This window comes from Aegilops tauschii, chromosome 4 (genome assembly GCF_002575655.3).
Source record: "Aegilops tauschii subsp. strangulata cultivar AL8/78 chromosome 4, Aet v6.0, whole genome shotgun sequence".
NCBI lineage: Eukaryota > Viridiplantae > Streptophyta > Magnoliopsida > Poales > Poaceae > Aegilops > Aegilops tauschii.
Window position 1 is genome coordinate 311,021,866 of NC_053038.3, and position 20,057 is coordinate 311,041,922.

Genomic DNA, 20,057 nt, shown 5'->3' on the forward strand with positions numbered 1-20,057 from the left:
CTGTAACTCCAAAAATTCTAAAACATTAGGAAAAACTAAAAATTCTGCATAGGAGTACTGTGTAAAAATTTCAGAATTTTATCGATTTCCAGTGAATTTAAACAATTCTGTTACTGGAAGCAAAAGTTTCTATTTTTGCACCGCACATAGAAAACAAGCAACTTAATCATCCTAAAGCCAAATATTGGTACATTATTTTTATAATACAATGGATATATACAAGGGGATACTTATTTTGAGAAACTTCCATGAATTTTTTTACATTGTTTCCATGAGCATGAACACAAGTGTTCAAGGTCGACCCTCACTTCTCCAATGCATAACCTTCCAATCACTTCTCTTTTTGAAAAAAAATTAGGCAGAAGAGGCAAGTAATTTTTTTTGTATTTTGCATTCTTCAAAAAAAAATTTGTTTCACCCAAAACTAGAGAAAACAAAAACAATAGGGAAAAAATCTACTTAGTGAAGAAAGCAAACAAGCATACACAAGAATATCAACCCCACACTATTGCTCCCCAGCAACGACGCCAGAAAAGAGCTTGATAATCCCCAAGTGCAAGGAATCATCGTAGATATTTCCAAAGGTGGAAGTGATAAGTATGGAGTGTCGAACCCACAAGGAGCTAAAGGTAAGATCAATATTCTCTCAAGTCCTATCTGCCATTGATACAACTCTACGTACACCGAATGTTTGCTTTCATCTAGAAATGAGAAATAAAACTACGCTGTGGGTATGAAAAGGGTAGCTTTGCATGATATCGGAGAACTAAAATATAAAAATAGGTGATGTTAACATAAAAATAGAATATATTACTATATATTATAAATAGCGAGTGTGGAATAGTGATGGATCGATGTGCGGAATTATCCTAGGAAATAGTTAACAAGATCGGTAATCATTATTGCAATTTTATATGAGGGAGAGGCATAAGCTAACATACTTTCTTTACTTGGATCATATGCACTTATGGTTCGAACTCTAGCAAGCATCCGCAACTACTAAAGATCATTAAGGTAAAACCCAACCACAACATTAAAGTATCAAGTGCTCTTTATCCCGTACGAACAACCACCTTACTCGGGTTTAAGCTTCTATCACTCTAGCAACCCACTATAAGTGAATCATGAACGTATTGCAACACCCTACAGCGGGAATCCTTCACGTGTGCGCGGCACGGACGGCACCATAGGACAACACCAAAATAGAACATGCAACTCAAACCAATCTAGATAATCAATCAACCCAAAAGTCAAAAGAAATCTACTCAAAACATCATAGGATGGCAACACATCATTGGAACATAATATGTGGCATAAAGCACCATGTTCAGGTAGGGGATTACAGCGGGTGCAGGAGAGTGGACTGCTTAAAAGAGATGATGAAGGTGATGTTGATGAAGACGATCACCACGTCGATGGTTCCCCCGGCGGCACTCCGGCACCACCGAGAGAGAGGGGGAGAGAGTCTTCCCCTTGTACTTCCTCCTCCATGGCCTCCCCCCTAGATGGGGAGAGGTTCTCCCTCTGGTCCTTGGCCTCCATGGTGATGATGCCCCCCTCCGACTTCCTCCTCCATGGCCTCCGGTGATGATGGCCCCCTTCGGCAGGGTGCCAGAGAGGGCCTAGATTGATTTTTTGTGGCTACAGAGGCTTGCGGCGGCGGAACTTCTCGTCTAGGGTTTTTCGGAGGTTTCTGTATATATAAGAGTATTTGGCGTTGGAAACAAGTCAGTTGACACCCGAGGAGCCCACAAGCCCTAGGGGCGCGCCCCCAGGCTTGTGGCCTCCTTGGTCCCCTCCTGACACAGCTCCGTTTCTCCATGGGTCTCTTCTGGTCCATAAATGATCACCTAAATTTTCAGCCCATTCCGAGAACTTTTATTTCTGCACAAAAAATGACACCATAGTAGTTCTGCTGAAAACAACGTCAATGCGGATTAGTTCTAATCAAATCATACCAAAACCATATAAAATTGTTGCAAACATGGCATGAATACTTCATAAATTATAGATACATTGGGGACGTATCAAGTACCAATCTCGCTGAAACCTATAACTTTGTCCTTGGAGGAAACTGGGCCTTGCCACTTGCAGCCATCGTTGAGGGTATTTCCTATGGCACGGTGAAGTATTTCAGGGATGAACGTCAAAGAGCAGAGCTGCATATCATGAACAACCAAAAAACACATTACTATGAAATGGTTATGAAGTACATGAATGAAAAGATGGAAAAAGCTAGCTCAGACACTGTAGTCGCCCTCGGAAATCAAGAAAGAAGGTTTGAGGTCCAATTAGCTAACAACAATTCAGACGTGCAAATGAGTTGAGGATGCATGAGGTGAAGATTGGAAATGAAGTCTAGCCAACGTCTGAGTGCACATGCAACAAACCGAAGTTGCTTCACCTACCTTGCTCTCATGTACTTGCTGCTTGCGGGCAGCTAGGAATGGACGCAATCTCGTTCATGTCTCCATATTTTCTGACAGAGTCCGTCCTCAATACCTCGACAGGTGAGTTGTTGGGATTTCGATCAATGGGTAACTTCAACACCATTAACCCTATTGAAAGGCGGTACATTCCAGACCCAGGGAATATGCGTACAAGTAGAGGTAGACGGCAGACTCAACGCATTTGGAATGGTATGGATGAATCTGAAGCAGGAGGCCCCACTAGGCAATGCATTCTATGCAATGAATTTGGCCATAGGGACACTAATTGTCCACTTTCGTCACTCCTGGTGGTACTGGGCGTGGACGAGGTGTTGGGGAACATAGTAATAATTCAAAATTTTCCTACGTGTCACCAAGATCAATCTAGGAGATGCTAGCAATGAGAGAGGGGAGTGCATCTTCATACCCTTGAAGATCGCTAAGCAGAAACGTTACAAAGAACGCGGTTGATGGAGTCGTACTCACGGCAATTCAAATCATGAAAGATCCGATCTAGCGCCGAATGGATAGCGCCTTCGCGTTCAACACACATACAGCTTAGGGACGTCTCCTCCTTCTTGATCCAGCAAGGGGAGAGGAGAAGTTGAGGGAGAACTCCAGCAGCATGACGGCATGGTGGCGTTGGAGCTCGTGATTCTCCGGCAGAGCTTCGCTAAGCACTACGGAGGAGAGGAGGTGTTGGAGAGGGGAAGGGGCTGCGCCAGGGAAGGGTGTCTGGCAGCCCTCCCACCCCCACCATTTATAGGAGAAGGGGAGAGGGGACGACGGCCAAGGGGAAACCCTAGATGGGTTTTGGGCGCCCCCACCCCTAGGAGACTTGCCCCCCAAGCCAGGAGGGGCGGCTGCCCTAGGGGAGGCGCCCCCACCTCTCCTGGTTACATGAGAGGGGTTGGGAGGGGCGCACAACCCCTTAGTGGGCTGGTTTGCCCATTCCCCTTGGCCCATAAGGCCCCCCAACGCTTGTCGGGGCCTCCGAAACCCCTTTCGTACATGCTGGCCATAGCCTGGTACCCCCGGAACACTTCCGGACTCCAATACCCTTCGTCTAATATACCGATCTTCACCTCCGGACCATTCCGGAACTCCTCGTGACGTCCGGGGTCTCATATGGGACTCCGAACAACCTTCGGTAACCACATACTATTTCCCATAACAACTCTAGCGTCACCGAACCTTAAGTGTGTAGACCCTACGGGTTTGGGAACCATGCAGACATGACCGAGACACCTCTCCGGCCAATAACCAATAGCGGGATCTGGATACCCATATTGGCTCCCACACGTTCCACGATGATCTCATCGGATGAACCACGATGTCGGGGATTCAATCAATCCGTATACAATTCCCTTTGTCTATCGGTATGTTACTTGCCCGAGATTCGATCGTCGGTATCCCCATACCTCGTTCAATCTCGTTACCGGCAAGTCTCTTTACTTGTTCCGTAACGCATGATCCCGTGGCTAACTCCTTAGTCACATTGAGCTCATTATGATGATGCATTACCAAGTGGGCCCAGAGATACCTCTCCGTCATACGGAGTGACAAATCCCAGTCTCGATTCGTGCCAACCCAACACACACTTTCGGAGATACCTGTAGTGCACCTTTATAGCCACCCAGTTACGTTGTAACGTTTGATACACCCAAAGCACTCCTACGGTATCCGAGAGTTGCACAATCTCATGGTCTGAGGAAATGATACTTGACATTAGAAAAGCTCTAGCAAACGAACTACACGATCTTGTGCTATGCTTAGGATTGGGTCTTGTCCATCACATCATTCTCCTAATGATGTGATCCCGTTATCAATGACATCCAATGTCCATGGTCAGGAAACCATAACCATCTATTGATTAACCCTAGTCAACTATAGGCTCACTAGGGACATGTTGTGGTCTATGTATTCACACATGTATTACGGTTTCCGGTTAATACAATTATAGCATGAACAATAGACAATTATCATGAACAAGGAAATATAATAATAACCATTTTATTATTGCCTCTAGGGCATATTTCCAACAGTCTCCCACTTGCACTAGAGTCAATAATCTAGTTCACATCGCCATGTGATTAACACTCATAGTTCACATCGCCATGTGACTAACACCCAAGAGTTTACTAGAGTCAATAATCTAGTTCACATCGCCATGTGATTAACACCCAAGAGTTTACTAGAGTCAATAATCTAGTTCACGTCACCATGTGATTAACACTCAATGAGTTCTAGGGTTTGATCATGTTATGCTTACGAGAGAGGTTTTAGTCAACGGGTCTGCAACATTCAGATCCGCAAATCTTTATTTCATATTGTAGATGTTGCTACTATGCTCCACTTGGAGCTATTCCAAATGGTTGCTCCACTATACGTATCCGGTTTGCTACTTAGAGTCATCCGGATAGGTGTTAAAGCTTGCATCGACGTAACCCTTTACGCCAAACTCTTCATCACCTCCATAATCGAGAAATATTTCCTTATTCCCAAGGACAATTTTGACCGCTGTCCAATGATCCACTCCTGGATCGCTCTTATACCCCCTTGCCAGACACGTGGCAAGGCACATCGCGGTACACAGCATGGCATATCGTATAGAGCCTATGGCTAAGGCATAGGGGACGACTTTCGTCCTTTCTCTTTCTTCTGCCATGGTCGAGCTTTGAGTCTTACTAAAATTCACACCTTACAACTCAGGCAAGAACTCCTTCTTTGACTGATCCATTTTGAACTCCTTCAAAATCATGTCAAGGTATGTGCTCGGTGAAAGTGTTATCAGGCATCTTGATCTATCTCTATAGATCTTGATACCCAACATGTAAGCAGTTTTACACAGGTCATCCTTTGAAAAACTCCATTCAAACAACCCTTTATGCTTTCCAGAAATTCTACATCATTTCTGTTATCTCTATCAAGATGATTCTAATTCATCAGATATTATTTATTCTAGTATCTGGAACACGAAATAGATAGAGTGGATCAAAAAAAATGGAACTATGATTCATACTCACTATTAAGACCTCGCAACCAGACTGAAAAATTCAAGTAGTTCTTAAATAAAAATAAAAAAGAAATTTTCTTCCTTCCAATTTTGTTTGCCCAAAAGACAACTTTTTTTCTCTCGATTTTATAGAGTTTGATCAACAATATGTCATCCATATATAGTTATCAAAATGTTGTAGTGCTCCCACTCACTTTATTGCAAATACAAAGTTCTTGCAAACTTTGTATAAACCCAAATGCTTTGATCACCTCATCAAAGCGTATGTTCCAACTCCGAGATGCTTGCTCCAGTCCACAAGCTCTTCTTCCACAACCATATGTGACCTCCCCGAGTTTCGAACCCCTCGCCCTCTAAATGTGGATCTCCTCCTCCTCGTTGTTGCCGTGGAGAGACCTCACGTCTAGTTGAAATAGATGCAAGTAAAACTTTTTGACAGCTATGTGAGCACGGATCTTGAAGGATCGCTGGAGTTTGCATACCTTTTAGCATCCTTAGGATCAACAAAACCTTATGGTTGTATCACATACAGCCTTTCCTCACGGAAACCATCAAGGAAACTTTGTTTTTACATCCATCTGCCATATTTCGTAAATCAAATGCAGCAACTACTAACATAATTCTAACAGACTTTAGCATCGCTATGATCGAGAAAGTCTCATCACAGTCAACTCCTTGAACTTGTCGGAAAGACAAGTCGAGCTTTGTAAATGGTGACATTACCATCAGCATCTGTCTTCTTCTTAAAGATCCATTTATTTTCAATGGCTTACCGATCATCGGGCAAGTCCACCAAAGTCCATACTTTGTTCTCATACATGGATCCTATCTCGGATTTCATGGCTTCCAGCCATTTGTTGGAATCCGGGCCCACCATCGCTTCTCCATAGCTGATAGGTTCATCGTTGTCCAACAACATGACCTTTAAGACAGGGTTACCACTCAGAAGTGGTACACACCCTTGTCGACCTACGAGGTTCGATAGTAACTTGATCTGAAGCTCTATTATCATCATCATTAGCTTTCTCTTCAACTGAGGTAGGTGCCATAGAAACATCTTTCTGTGCTGCGCTATTCTCTGGTTGAAGTAAAGTTCAACAACCTCATCAAGTTCTATCTTCCTCCCACTCAATTCTTTCGAGAGAAACTCTTTCTCGAGAAAGGACCTGTTCCTAACGACAAACACTTTCCCCTCAGATCTGAGATAGAAGGTATACCCAATCGTCTTGTTTGCGTATTCTATGAAGACACAATTTTCTGCTTTGGGTTCAAGCTTTTCTGGCCGGCCTATCGACATAAGCATCGTAGCCCCAAACCTTAAGAAACAACAACTTAGGTTTCTTGCTAAACTATAGTTCATACGGTGTTGTCTCCACGGACTTAGATGGTGCCCTATTTAAAGTGAATGTAATTGTCTCTAATGCATAACCCCAAAATGATAGCGGTAGATCGGTAAGAGACATCATAGATCGCACCATATCCAATAGGGTGCGATTACGACGTTCGGACACACCATTACGCTATGGTGTTCCAGGTGGTGTCAACTGTGAAACGATTCCACCTTGTCTTTAGTGATTGCCAAACTCATAACTCAGATACTCTCCCCTTGATCAGATCGTAGGAACTTGATCTTCTTGTTATGATGATTCTCAACTTCACTCTGAATTGCTTGAACTTTTCAAACGTTTCAGACTTATGCTTCATTAAGTAAATATACCCATATCTACTCAATTCATCGGTGAAGGTGAGAAAATAACGATATCCACTGCGTGCATCAACACTCATCGGACCGCACACATCAGCATGTGTGATTTCCAACAAGTCACTTGCCCGTTCCATTGTTCCAGAAAATGGGGTTTTAGTCATCTTGCCTATGAGGCATGGTTCGCATGTGTCAGGTGATTCAAAATCAAGTGACTCCAAAACTCCATTAGCATGGAGGTTCTTCATGCGCTTTACACCAATATGACCTAAGCGGCAGTGCCACAAGAAAGTGGTACTATCATTATCAACTCTACATCTTTTGGCACCAATGTTATGAACATGTGTACCACTACGACCGAGATTTAATAAACCATTCACATTGGGTGCATGACCATAGAAGGTGTTATCCATACAAACAGAATAACCATTATTCTCTGACTTAAGTGAATAACCGTATTGCAATAAACATGATGTAATCATGTTCATGCTCAACACAGACACCAATGCAAACAACATTTATCTGGGTTCAATACTAATCCCGAAGGTAGAGGGAGCGTGCGATGGTGATCATATCATCCTTGGAAACACCTCCAACACATATCGTCACCTCGCCCTTAGCTAGTCTCCGTTTATTCCGTAGCTTTTGTTTCGAGTTACCAATATTAGCAACTGAACCGGTATCTAATACCCATGTGCTACTAGGAGTACTAGTAAGGTACACATCAATAACACATATATCAAATATACTTTTGTTGAAGTTGTCAGCCTTCTTATCTACCAAGTATTTGCGGCAGTTCCGCTACCAGTGACTGTTCCCCTAATAGAAGCACTTCGTCTTGGGTTTGGGTTCTTGGGTTTCTTCACTGGAGCGGCAACTGGCTTTCCATTCATGAAGTTTCCCCTTCTTGCCCTTGCCCTTCTTTGAAACCAGTGGTCTTGTTAACCATCAACACTTGATGCTCCTTCTTGATTTCTACCTTTACGGCCTTAAGCACGATGAACAGCTCCGGGATCACCTTCCTTTGCATGTTATAGTTCATCACGAAACTCTAATAGCTTGGTGATAGTGACTGGAGAACTTTTGTCAATAACTCTCTGGAGGATTAACTCCCACTTGATTCAAGTGATTGAAGTACCCAGACATTCTGAGCACATGCTCACTAGCTGAGCTATTCTCCTCCATCGTGTAGGCAAAGGTCTTGTCAGAGGTCTCACACCTCTCAACACGGGCATGAGCCTAAAATACCAATTTCAGCTCTTAGAACATCTCATATGTTCCACGGCATTCAAAACGCTTTTGGAGCCCCGACTCTAAGCCGTAAAGCATGGCGCACTAAACTATCAGGTAGTCATCAGAACGTGTCTGCCAGATGTTCACAACATCCACAGACGACGCCAAAGGGGTTGGCACACCGAGCGGTGCATTAAGGACAGAAGCCTTCTGTGTAGCAGTGAGGACAATCCTCAGACTACGGCCCTAGTCCTCACAATTGCTTACAATATCTTTCAACTTAGTATTTCTCTAGGAACGTATTAAAACAAGGAGAAAAAGCGCGAGCTATTAATCCACAACACAACTTGCAAAAACAATTTAGACTATGTTCATGATAATTAAGTTCATCTAATCAAATTATTTAATGAACTCCCCCTCAGATAGACATCCCTCTAGTCATCTAAGTGATACATGATCCGAATCGACTAGGCCGTGTCCGATCATCACGTGAGACGGACTAGTCATCAACGGTGAACATCTCCATGTTGATCATATCTACTATACGACTCATGTTCGACCTTTCGGTCTCTCGTGTTCCGAGGCCATGTCTGTACATGCTAGGCTCGTCAAGTCAACCTAAGTGTTTTGCATGTGTAAATCTGGCTTACACCCGTTGTATTCGAACGTTAGAATCTATCACACCCGATCATCACGTGGTGCTTCGAAACAACGAACCTTCGCAACGGTGCATAGTTAGGGGGAACACTTTTCTTGAAATTTTAGTGAGGGATCGTCTTATTTATGCTACCGTCGTTCTAAGCAAATAATATGTAAACATGACAAACATCACATGCAAATCATAAAGTGACATGATATGGCCAATATCATCTTGCGCCTTTGATCTCCATCTTCGAGGCACGGCATGATCACCATCGTCACCGGCATGACACCATGATCTCCATCATCATGATCTCCATCATCGTGTCTTCATGAAGTTGTCTTGCCAACTATTACTTCTACTACTATGGCTAACGGTTAGCAATAAAGTAAAGTAATTACATGGCGTTTTCATTGCACGCAGGTCATACAATAAATTAAGACAAGTCCTATGGCTCCTGCCGGTTGTCATACTCATCGACATGCAAGTCGTGATTCCTATTACAAGAACATGACCAATCTCATACATCACATATATCATTCATCACATCCTTTTGGCCATATCACATCACATAGCATACCCTGCAAAAACAAGTTAGACGTCCTCTATTTGTTGTTGCAAGTTTTACGTGGCTGCTATGGGTTTCTAGCAAGAACGTTTCTTACCTACGCAAAAGCCACAACGGTGATATGCCAATTGCTATTTACCCTTCATAAGGACCCTTTTCATCGAATCCGATCAAACTAAAGTGGGAGAGACAGACACCCGCTAGCCACCTTATGCATCAAGTGCATGTCAGTCGGTGGAACCTGTCTCACGTAAGCGTACGTGTAAGGTCGGTCCGGGCCGCTTCATCCCACAATGCCGCCGAATCAAGATAAGACTAGTAACGGTAAGCAAATTGAACAAATCATCGCCCACAACTACTTTGTGTTCTACTCGTGCATAGAATGTACGCATAGACCTAGCTCATGATGCCACTGTTGGGCAACGTAGTAATAATTCAAAATTTTCCTACGTGTCACCAAGATCAATCTAGGAGATGCTAGCAACGAGAGAGAGGGAGTGCATCTTCATACCCTTGAAGATCGCTAAGCGGAAACGTTACAAAGAACGCGGTTGATGGAGTCGTACTTGCGGCGATTCAAATCACGGAAGATCCGATCTAGCGCCAACGGACGGTGCCTCCGCGTTCAACACACGTATAGCCCAGGGACGTCTCCTCCTTCTTGATCCAGCAAGGGGAGAGGAGAAGTTGAGGGAGAACTCCAGCAGCACGACGACATGGTGGCGATGGAGCTCGTGATTCTCCGGCAGAGCTTCGCTAAGCACTATGAAGGAGAGGAGGTGTTGGAGAGGGGAAGGGGTTGCGCCAGGGAAGGGTGTCTGGAAGCCCTCCCACCCCCACTATTTATAGGAGAAGGGGAGAGGGGGCGGCGGCCAAGGGGAAACCCTAGATGGGTTTTGGGCGCCCCCACCCCTAGGAGACTTGCCCCCCAAGCCAGGAGGGGCGGCTGCCCTAGGGGAGGTGCCCCCACCTCTCCTGGTTACGTGAGAGGGGTTGGGAGGGGCGCACAGCCCCTTAGTGGGCTGGTTTGCCCCTTCCCCTTGGCCCATAAGGCCCCCCAACGCTTGCCGGGGCCTCCGAAAACCCTTTCGGACATGCTGGCCATAGCCTGGTAGCCCCGGAACACTTCCGGACTCCAATACCCTTCGTCCAATATACTGATCTTCACCTCCGGACCATTCCGGAACTCCTCGTGATGTCCGGGGTCTCATCCGGGACTCCGAACAACCTTCAGTAACCACATACTATTTCCCATAACAACTCTAGCGTCACCGAACCTTAAGTGTGTAGACCCTACGGGTTCGGGAACCATGCAGACATGACCGAGACACCTCTCCATCCAATAACCAATAGCGGGATCTGGATACCCATATTGGCTCCCACATGTTCCATGATGATCTCATCGGATGAACCACGATGTTGGGGATTCAATCAATCCGTATACAATTCCCTTTGTCCATCGGTATGTTACTTGCCCGAGATTCGATCGTCGGTATCCCCATACCTCGTTCAATCTAATTAATGGCAAGTCTCATTACTCGTTCCGTAATGCATGATCCCGTGGCTAACTCCTTAGTCACATTGAGCTCATTATGATGATGCATTACCGAGTGGGCCCAGTGATACCTCTCCGTCATACGGAGTGACAAATCCGAGTCTCAATTAGTGCCAACCCAACAGACACTTCCGGAGATACCTGCAGTGCACCTTTATAGCCACCCAGTTACGTTGTGACGTTTGATACACCCAAAGCACTCCTACGGTATCCGGGAGTTGCACAATCTCATGGTCTAAGGAAATGATACTTGACATTAGAAAAGCTCTAGCAAACGAACTACACGATCTTGTGCTATGCTTAGGATTGGGTCTTGTCCATGTTGGGGAACGTAGCAATTTCAAAAAAATTCCTACGAACACGCAAGATCATGGTGATGCATAGCAACGAGAGGGGAGAGTGTTGTCCACGTACCCTCGTAGACCCAAAGCGGAAGCGTTAACACAACGCGGTTGATGTAGTCGTACGTCTTCACGATCCGACCGATCAAGTACCGAACGTACGGCACCTCCGAGTTCAGCACACGTTCAGCTCGATGATGTCCCTCGAACTCCGATCCAGCCGAGTGTTGAGGGAGAGTTTCGTCAGCACGACGGCGTGGTGACGATGATGATGTTCTACCGACACAGGGCTTCGCCTAAGCACCGCTACGATATTATCGAGGTGTAATATGGTGGAGGGGGGCACCGCACACGGCTAAGAGATCAATAGATCAATTGTTGTGTCTATGGGGTGCCCCCTGCCCCCGTATATAAAGGAGCAAGGGGGAGGCCGGCTGGCCCTTTTTGGCGCGCCAGGAGGAGGAGTCCTCCTCCTAGTAGGAGTAGGACTTCCCTCTTTCCTACTCCTACTAGGAGGGGGAAAGGAAGGGGAGAGGGAGAAGGAAAGGGGGGCGCCGCCCCTCCTCTCCTAGTCCAATTCGGAACAGAGGGGGAGGGGGCGCGTGGCCCCTCCTGGCTGCCCCTCTCTCTCTCCACTAAGGCCCATAAGGCCCATTACTTCTCCCGGGGGGGTTCCGGTAACCCTCCGTCACTCCGGTTTTCTCCGAAATCACCCGGAACATTTCCGGTGTCCGAATATAGTCGTCCAATATATCAATCTTTATGTCTCGACCATTTCGAGACTCCTCGTCATGTCCGTGGTCACATCCGGGACTCCGAACAACCTTCGGTACATCAAAACATATAAACTCATAATATAACTGTCATCGTAACGTTAAGCGTGCGGACCCTACGGGTTCGAGAACTATGTAGACATGACCGAGACACGTCTCCGGTCAATAACCAACAGCGGAACCTGGATGCTCATATTGGCTCCCACATATTCTACGAAGATCTTTATCGGTCAGACCGCATAACAACATACGTTGTTCCCTTTGTCATCGGTATGTTACTTGCCCGAGATTCGATCGTCGGTATCTCAATACCTAGTTCAATCTCGTTACCGGCAAGTCTCTTTACTCGTTCCGTAATACATCATCTTGCAACAAACTCTTTAGTTGCAATGCTTGCAAGGCTTAAGTGATGTGCATTACCGAGAGGGCCCAGAGATACCTCTCCGACAATCGGAGTGACAAATCCTAATCTCGAAATACGCCAACCCAACAAGTACCTCCGGAGACACATGTAGAGCACCTTTATAATCACCCAGTTACGTTGTGACGTTTGGTAGCACACAAAGTGTTCCTCCGGTAAACGGGAGTTGCATAATCTCATAGTCATAGGAACATGTATAAGTCATGAAGAAAGCAATAGCAACATACTAAACGATGAAGTGCTAAGCTAACGGAATGGGTCAAGTCAATCACATCATTCTCCTAATAATGTGATCCCGTTAATCAAATGACAACTCATGTCTATGGCTAGGAAACATAACCATCTTTGATCAACGAGCTAGTCAAGTAGAGGCATACTAGTGACACTCTGTTTGTCTATGTATTCACACAAGTATTATGTTTTCGGTTAATACAATTCTAGCATGAATAATAAACATTTATCATGAAATAAGGAAATAAATAATAACTTTATTATTGCCTCTAGGGCATATTTCCTTCAGTCCATCACATCATTCTCCTAATGATGTGATCCCGTTATCAATGACATCCAATGTCCATGGTCAGGAAACCATAACCATCTATTGATTAACGAGCTAGTCAACTAGAGGCTCACTAGGGACATGTTGTGGTCTATGTATTCACACATGTATTACGGTTTCCGGTTAATACAATTATAGCATGAACAATAGACAATTATCATGAATAAGGAAATATAATAATAACCATTTTATTATTGCCTCTAGGGCATATTTCCAACACGAGGCAACCTGGGACAAAGAGGAGGAAGAGGGAGAGGAAGAAGCTAGGCTGCGTTGAAATTTGTATTAAGTGTTGAACTATGTTGAAATTTGTATTCCGTATGGCACTATGTTGACATTTATATTAAGTGTGGCACTATATTTTACATATGTATTAAGTGTTGCACTATGTTGAAATTTGTATTAAGTATGGCACTATGTTGAAATTTGTACTAAGTGTGGCACTATATTTTAAATATGTATTAAGTGTGGCATTATGTTTTAAATTTGTATTAAGTGTGGCACTCTATTTTAAGTTTGTATTGTGCGTGCAACCATGTTTAAATTAGTGCAGGAAAGGAGGGAATGTCGTTGCTTAATCCAAACATTGATACTAAGCATCGTGCTGCTATATTATGTGAGTGCAGGCTCGATCCCCTGTCACTCGCACTCCTAAGGAAAACTGAAGGATACACCCAGATTGGGTTCAAAGGTACGAGTTTTATTTATTTATTTCAAGCATGTATATTAGCGGGACACACTAATGAATTGCTGTGCTTTCTCCGATGTAGGTTGAAATGGCTGGGTTTTTACATTTCGACCGTCTGGTTGAGGCCACTAATACCTCTACACATGTCGGCATTGACACCTCTTTGCTCACGTGCTTAGTGGACCGATGGAGGTCCGAGAGCCACATGTTTCATTTCCGTTGGGGAGAGATGGCTCCTACTCTGGAGGATGTATCACTTTTTCTGGGACTACCATTGGTGGGTAGTGCCATAGGACCGTTGGAGGCACCGGCTACTTGGGAGACGGAAATCGCACAACGTTTTCTAGGTGTTTATGAAGGTGCTCCGGCCTTTGCCCCGGAGCCTCATGGGCCTAATCTCGATTGGTTGCTCCATTCCCAGGTTAGTTCACATGTCTCATACCTTTCATTTGTCATGCATCTTGTTCACTAATACCTTCTCTATTTACTAAAACCTTCTCTTTACTCAATGCAGATCCAGAAGTTCCCAGTGTATCCAACATTCCCTTTGAATGCGACATAGATCACTCGATCCTGGAGGCATACATAATTTGGCTTTCTCGGGAAGATGATGTTCACAGAGAACCATGTCAGCACTATTAGCATGCGGTAGAGCAGAGTTGACGGAGCAGATCACACAAAGGAGTTGGGGTTTAGCGGTCTTAGCGGCTACATACCGAGGTATGTGCAACGGTTGCTAGCTTGTGTCCCAGAAGGTCGCCCTTCTTGTATGCCCTCTATTTTTGCAGCTGTGGTCATGGGAGTGGTTCTCTATCGGTCGACCAAACATAAATGTTGAGTAGGTTTTTTGTTGTAGGGTGGAACCTGATAACCCACAAGTATAGGGGATCGCAACAGTTTTCGAGGGTAGAGTATTCAACCCAAATTTATTGATTCGACACAAGGGGAGCCAAAGAATATTCTCAAGTATTAGCAGTTGAGTTGTCAATTCAACCACACCTGGATAACTTAGTATCTGCAGCAAAGTATTTAGTAGCAAAGTAATATGGAAGTAACGGTAACCATAGAAAAAGTAATATTTTTGGGTTTTGTAGTGATTGTAACAATAGCAACGAAAAAGTAAATAAGCGGAGAACAATATGTGAAAAGCTCGTAGGCATTGGATCGGTGATGGAGAATTATGCCGGATGCGGTTCATCACGTAACAATCATAACATAGGGTGACACAGAACTAGCTCCAATTCATCAATGTAATGTAGGCATGTATTCCGAATATAGTCATATGTGCTAATGGAAAAGAACTTGCATGACATCTTTTGTCCTACCCTCCCGTGGCAGCGGGATCCTAGTGGAAACTAAGGGATATTAAGGCCTCCTTTTAATAGAGTACCGGACCAAAGCATTAACACATAGTGAATACATGAACTCCTCAAACTACGGTCATCACCGGGAGTGGTCCCGATTATTGTCACTTCGGGGTTGCCGGATCATAACACATAGTAGGTGACTATAGACTTGCAAGATAGGATCAAGAACACACATATATTCATGACAACATAATAGGTTCAGATCTGAAATCATGGCACTCAGGCCCTAGTGACAAGCATTAAGCATAGCAAAGTCATAGCAACATCAATCTCAGAACATAGTGGATACTAGGGATCAAACCCTAACAAAACTAACTCGATTACATGATAGATCTCATCCAACCCATCACCGTCCAGCAAGCCTATGATGGAATTACTCACGCACGACGGTGAGCATCATGAAATTGGTGATGGAGGATGGTTCATGATGACGACGGCGACGAATCCCCCTCTCCGGAGCCCCGAACGGACTCCAGATCAGCCCTCCCGAGAGGTTTTAGGGCTTGGCGGCGGCTCCGTATCGTAAAACGCGATGAATTCTTCTCTCTGTTTTTTTCTCCCCGAAAGTGAATATATGGAGTTGGAGTTGAGGTCGGTGGAGCGTCAGGGGGCCCACGAGGCAGGGGGCGCGCACAGGGGGGCAGGCGCGCCCCCACCCTCGTGGATAGGGTGTGGGCCCCTTGACGTGGATTTTTCTTCCAGTATTTTTAATATTTTCCAAAAAGATGTTCCGTGGAGTTTCAGGTCATTCCGAGAACTTTTGTTTCTGCACATAAATAACACCATGGAAAGTCTGCTGAAAACAGCGTCAGTCCGGGTTAGTTCCATTCAAATCATGCAAGTTAGAGTCCAAAATAAGGGCAAAAGTGTTTGGAAAAGTAGATACGACGGAGACGTATCAACTCCCCCAAGCTTAAACCTTTGCTTGTCCTCAAGCAATTCAGTTGTTAAACTGAAAGTGATAAAGAAAAACTTTTACAAACTCTGTTTGCTCTTGTTGTTGTAAATATGTAAAGCCATCATTCAAGTTTTCAGCAAAGATTATGACTAACCATATTCACAATAACTCTTAGGTCTCATGTTTACTCATATCAATGGCATAATCAACTAGCGAGCCATAATAATAAATCTCGGAAGACAACACTTTCTCAAAACAATCATGATATGATATAATTAGATGGTATCTCGCTAGCCCTTTCTGAGACCGCAAAACATAAATGGAGAGCACCTTTAAAGATCAAGGACCGAATAGACATTCTAATTCATGGTAAAAGAGATCCAGTCATAGTCATACCCAATATAAATTAATAGTACTGGATGCAAATGACAGCTGCGCTCTCCAGCTAGTGCTTTTTAATAAGAGGGTGATGACTCAACATGAAAGTAAATAGATAGGCCCTTCACAGAGGGAAGCAGGGATTTGTAGAGGTGCTAGAGCTCGATTTTGAAATAGAGATAAATAATATTTTGAGCGGTATACTTTCATTGTCAACATAACAATCAAGAGATGGCGATATCTTCCATGCTACACACATTATAGGCGGTTCCCAAACAGAATGGTAAAGTTTATGCTCCCCCTCCACCAACAAGCATCAATCCATGGCTTGCTCGAAACAACGAGTGCCTCCAACTAGCAACAGTCCCAGGGGGAGTTTTGTTTGCAATTATTTTGATTTAGTTTGCATAAAGCATGGGACTGGGCATCCCGGTGACCAGCCATTTTCTCGTGAGTGAGGAGCGGAGTTCACTCCTCTTGAGAATAGCCTAGCATGGAAGATACGGACAGCCCTAGTTGATACATGAGCTATTCGAACATACAAAACAGAATTTCATTTGAAGGTTTAGAGTTTGGCACATACAATACTTGGAACGGCAGGTAGATACCGCATATAGGAAGGTATGGTGGACTCATATGGAATAACTTTGGGGTTTAAAGGATTGGATGCACAAGCAGTATTCCCGCTTAGTACAAGTGAAGGCTAGCAAAAGACTGGGAAGCAACCAACTAGAGAGCGACAACAGTCATGAACATGCATTAAAATTAATAAACATTGAGTACAAGCATGAGTAGGATATAATCCACCATGAACATAAATATCGTGAAGGCTATGTTGATTTGTTTCAACTACATGTGTGAACATGTGCCAAGTCAAGTCACTTAAATCATTCAAAGGAGGATACCACCCCACTATACCACATCACAACCATTTTAATAGCATGTTGGCACGCAAGGTAAACCATTATAACTAATAGCAAATCAAGCATGGCACAAGCAACTATGATCTCTGATTGTCATTGCAAACATGTTTATTCATAATAGGCTGAATCAGGAACGATGAACTAATCATATTTACAAAAAAAAGAGGTCGAGTTCATACCAGCTTCTCTCATCTTAGTCAGTCCATCATATATCGTCATAATTGCGTTTCACTTGCACGACCGAACGATGTGAATAATAATAAGAGTGCACGTGCATTGGACTAAGCTGGAATCTGCGAGCATTCAATAAACAGGAGAAGACAAGGCAATATGGGCTCTTGGTTAAATCAACAACGAAGCATATAAGAGCCACTTCAACAATTTAATTATGGTCTTCTCCTATCGACCCCCAAAGAAAAGAAATAAAACTATTTACACGGGAAAGCTCCCAACAAGCAAAAGAAGAACGAGAAATATTTTTGGCTTTTCTTTTTAATTATTACTACTACAGCAAGAAAGTAAACTAGCTAGAAGCTATTACTTATTTTTTTGGTTTTTCTTAAAGTTTATCAAACACACAAGAAGAAAGCAAGAAAAAGAAAATAAACTAGCATGGATATTACAATGAAAAAGTATGAGCACCGACATCTAGCAATGAGTGTGTGAACATAAATGTAATGTCGGTGGGAAATACGTACTCCCCCAAGCTTAGGCTTTGGGCCTAAGTTGGTTTATTGCCACGGATGGCCTGGCGGATATCCGTAGTTGTAGCCGGGGTCATACTGAGATGAAGAGGACTCTGACTGCCACTGGTTGGAAATCATCTCCGGATCCCACTGGTAATTAGACTGTCGTGGAGGCTCAAATTGTGGTTCCGGCTCCGTGGCTGGTGTAGGGTTCCGGTGGGCGTGAATGTCCGTCAACGGAACGAGATACAGACCTGTAGATAAATTAAACAAGGAGGGAGCAGGCAAGGTAATAGTCTCAGGGTGATGTTTATCAAAGAATAATTTGTATTTAAGAGCCCCTTCCCTATTCTTAACAATAAAGTCATGCGCTACCATACTCTTATAATCTAAATAAGCATTGGGCAACAATTTTTCTTCTTTTTCATAGTGCCTAATAGGTATGTTATAATATGCAGCAAGGCGTGAAGCATAAATACCTCCCAATATGGGGCCCTTTGTACGGTTCAAACTTAACCGTTTAGCAATAATACCGCCCATACTAACAGTGTTATCGCAGAATAAACCATGGAACAAAATGATAATATCAGGAACACTAAGGTTTCCAAAGTTTCCGCGACCAATTAAGCAACGACTAGCAAATATGGCAAAGTAGCGTAAAACAGGAAAATGTATGCTAGTGATTCTTGCATCGGAAACCTTCCTGGTTTCCCCCACAGTAATAGTGTCAATAAACCCATCCACATCTTTGCGATGTGGTTCCTCTAAACTACCCTCAAAAGGTATTTTGCAAACCTTGCAAAATTCATCTAGTGGCATCTTCTTAACAACATCATATAAATGAAACTCTACCGAAGGAGGTGTTTCCTTAGGATAATAGTAGAAGTTTTGCACAAAAGTATTGGTGAGCAAGAGATACTGTTCGCGTTGGTCGCGGAGGAAGTCGGTGAGGCCTGCATTCTCAGCCAATTCATAAAAATCATTGTAAATCCCGGCTTCTCTCAAGAAATCATCGGAAGGCCATTCACACGGCCGAACCTCCGTGGTGCGGGGCAGATTATATTTGGGCCTCTGTGCTTCTTCATTTTGCTTTTCCTTCGAGCTTCGGCTCAATGAGCCCCTCAAAAATCTCTTCATTATTTTCTGAAAAATTCTGAAATTTTTAGTAACTTCAAATAAAAGTGAACCAAGCTCAATAAAATTGATAGCAACTACTCCTACAAGTGCCTAGGGACTATATCATGCATTAGAACTACTTGGAACCATATAAATTTGACATGCAAGCTCAAGAACATGGTCACCTAGGCGGCACAAATTTGCAATGAAGAAAGCACTAGAACAAAAACTAATTGGACCAATGGAGGAGTCACATACCAAGGAACAATCCCTCCAAGCAGTTTTGTGAGAGGTGCTTTGAGCAAGGAGATCGAAAATCGCAACAAAATGAGCTAGAACTCGTGCTTGAGCTGGATGGTGATTTTTTTGGGAGGAAGAAAAAGTGTGTGGGTGCAGGAATAAGTGGAGGGGAGCCACCATGGGCCCACAAGGCAGGGGGGCGCGCACTGTAGGGGTGGGCGCGCCCTGGACCCTCGTGGCCAGGTGCTTGCTCCCCCTGCTGTGTTCTCAGTGCCAGATATTCTCAAATATTCCAGAAAAAATCATATTAAATTGGCAGGGCATTTGGAGAACTTTTATTTTCGGGGTATTTTTATATTGCACGGATAATTTAGAAAACAGACTGAAAAATACTATTTTTACTTTATTTCAACTAAATAACAGAAAGTAGAGAGAGGGTACAGAAGGTTGTGCCTTGTAGTTTCATACATCTCATGCTCATCAAAAGGAATCCACTAACAAGGTTGATCAGGTCTTGTTAACAA